Below are 3,029 nucleotides of genomic sequence, written 5' to 3' on the forward strand. Positions count from 1 at the left end.
GGACGTGGAGAAGAGGAAGGAGAATTGAAATATCAGCACCCTGGGTATCAGCCGGTTTTGAGTAGAGCAACTCTTCTCGTCTCTCATTTGACATTGTCAATTATGTATAAGCTTTGTCCCTTAAAGAGAATTCTTCATGGGGAACAAAAATGATCTGAAATATTTGTAAACTAATCAACAGAGTATAGAAAGACCCATCCCCCTATTTCAAAAAAATTATTTTACTCTAACTGTAGAAATAGATTTTAGAAAATGTTATGTTCCAGGACTATTCAGGTCACCCCTCCAGTACTGTTTACTAAGAAAATTGAAATCTTTGATTCTAACACTCATCTTGACCCTGGGCCTTTTTCAACCTTCTTCCTTGTTAGCTGAGCACAGATGACTCTAACCAGTTGCTAATTCTCCATTCACACACTGCATAGATTAGCTTTCTGTCTATGCAGAAAAGTTCAGCTATTCTATTGCCCCAGTCAATTAATAACAGCATTCTTTCTGCCAATACAAGGTAATAGTTTTCTCTGAGCTTCAAAATGCCTTTCTCATTTTTGAGATTTTTTTTTTTTTGTCTGTTCACATCTTCATTCATTAATCCATGTCTCACTATCTCTGTATCCAAAAAATGTTCTCTTCCCTGCTTTGACTCCAAATTGTTCTTTTATTCAACTTTGGGCTCTGTTCAGGTTTCAATTTTTTTTTTTTTAAGAAAACTAGTGTGTTTATTTTTTTTATAACCTTAACATTTTGCTTAAATGTCTGCAGAAGAATGGCTCAAGACCACACAGGGGTTGTTCCTAAGCATTCAGTGTCCTGAGCAGTGGGAGCTGTAGACCAGTCTTCAGTGGCCAGGTGGGTGTTCCAGCCTTTCATAGGGACTGCTGGGTAGACACAGTCCGCATCTGCATGCCTGCAGGACAGTCTTCCACCCTGGGTTGAATAACCGTGAACTTGGGAGCTGGTGCAATCCATTCACCATGAAATTCCCCCTGCGGTCACAATTTTTTCAGCAGCAGCCTCTCCTTCCTTTCCAACTTCTTCAGTATCTCTATAGAAGTAGAAATCAGGCATAACTTACCTGGGGTGCTCATGGGAAATGGTGCCACATAGGTGCAGAACTTCTCGGGCTAGCATCTACCATTCAGACCCACAGAGTGCACTCCCTGTTGTTGCTCATAATGGCAATGTCCACACAGTGTGGAGGAGAATCTGTGTTACACAGAGCAATGGTAGGCGGGTTGACATAAGATGTTTCTGTGAGAGGCTGGTGATCAACGCTGGGATCAGTAACCACAGGAAGATGCAGCTCTGGGAAGGCTGCCTGGATCCGGTTAGTGATGGCTGCAGGAGGAAAGCAGCCAGCGAGCCACAGGAGTGGCTCCCATGGCAGCAGCAAAATTCAGCACATCCTGTTGGCCAATATTCCTGGAGGACGTGACACTGACATCAGCAGGGTTTTCATTGGCCATACTGGCAAGAGCTGTCAGCAGAAGCTTCTCCCAGGCCCTCTTCAGATTTATGATGTATAAAACATCCTTTTTCCTTTTGTAGATATATTGTTCCATCAGCAAATCAGGGTTAGTGTCGCCCAAGTGGGTTTTTGTTGCAAGGATTTTTTTTTTTTTTTAACTACCAGGGCTTGAACCCAGGGGGGCTTCATCCCTAGGCCACATCTCCAGCCTTTTTCATCATTTTATTGTGAGACAGGGTCTCACCAAGTTGTTTAGGGCCTCGCTAAGTTGCTGAGTCTGGCTTCGGACCCCCATCCTCCCAACTCTGCCATTTGGGGACATCCTCCTTTTTCATTTGCGGGACACCAAGAGCTCCACACATTGTGGGAGCTTCAATTTAAGTTATGACAGGAAACGAGAACAACACTGTTTGGAGCTCTCCCTGGGTTGGACAGAGTCCTTTTAAAGGTCAGGATCCCTTCTTTCTTTCTTCCTGTTTTTATAACATTATTTACTTACAGCAATTAAAATTGAAATTTCAAATCTTTTCCCTGGAATAGACTCCATATCAGCTATGTTCCCAGAGAAGAACAAGGCACTGTCAAAAATCTGATGGAAAAATCTAACTTTGTTTTGATTTCAGTTCAAGAAACATTTGTTGCGTGCCTCCTACTTAAGTCATGTGCACGGTACATGCAATCGCGTGATTCAAATAAATACTCAGTGCCAGAAGCTCTCCGTTTGACCTCTTCAGGGTCACTCTTTTGATCTTTCTCCTGACCCTCTGTCCTCAACACATGAACATCATTCTCCCATTAGACAAGAAAATAAATGCACAAATACGTCCCGAGTCATACCCACATACAGTGATGCTCTCAGCTTCTCAGCCAAACTTTAAAAAATGATATATTACATTTCCTATTTCCACTCCTTCAACTCCTATTAAATATTCTGGTTCATTGCAACCTACTCCATCTGTTAGCATGCCACCCATACTACTCCTACTTTTTGAAAAATATAACCTACCATTAAAAGAATGCCTCTAATTATTCACCCTGCCCTTGAACATATTTATGGATAAGTTTGTCTTCCTTATCAGAATAAAGCGCATAAGAAAAATAATCATGTTTAACTTAGGTTTACATCACGGTAAACTGCTGTTTAAGTTGCTATTAACCATCTATATTTCACGAGAACAACAATGTAGGTTCAACTTGCTATCTCTGTATCCAGAGCATCAAATACAGAATGTAGCATAAATTTTAGGTTTACTAAATACTCAATCACTGAATTAAAATATCCTTAATTTATAACTTGTTGAGTAGCTGTTGCAGACCTTTTTTTAGTTGTTGATGTACCTTTATTTTTTATTTATTTATATGTGGTACTGAGGATCAAACCCAGTGCCTCACACATGCTAGGCAAGTGCTCTGCTATTGCAGTCTTTTAAACTTACACTTATTTCTCTCAATTTATCTCAAATGTTTTGTTCTTCAAAGCTTTAAGAACCAATGTATATCTTACCAAAAGGAAAAGTTGTTTGCATATTATGGAAACTAATAACTAATAAATATTTTCTGC

At 40.2% G+C, this 3,029-nt stretch overlaps 1 pseudogene; it reads right to left on the minus strand.

Annotated features, from left to right (window-relative positions):
* Window positions 1–771: 771 nt before the first annotated feature.
* LOC143382195 (small ribosomal subunit protein uS2-like) lies at window positions 772–1,830 on the minus strand (annotated as a pseudogene).
* Between the last annotated feature and the right edge of the window lie 1,199 nt (window positions 1,831–3,029).

Source organism: Callospermophilus lateralis, chromosome 16 (genome assembly GCF_048772815.1).
Source record: "Callospermophilus lateralis isolate mCalLat2 chromosome 16, mCalLat2.hap1, whole genome shotgun sequence".
NCBI lineage: Eukaryota > Metazoa > Chordata > Mammalia > Rodentia > Sciuridae > Callospermophilus > Callospermophilus lateralis.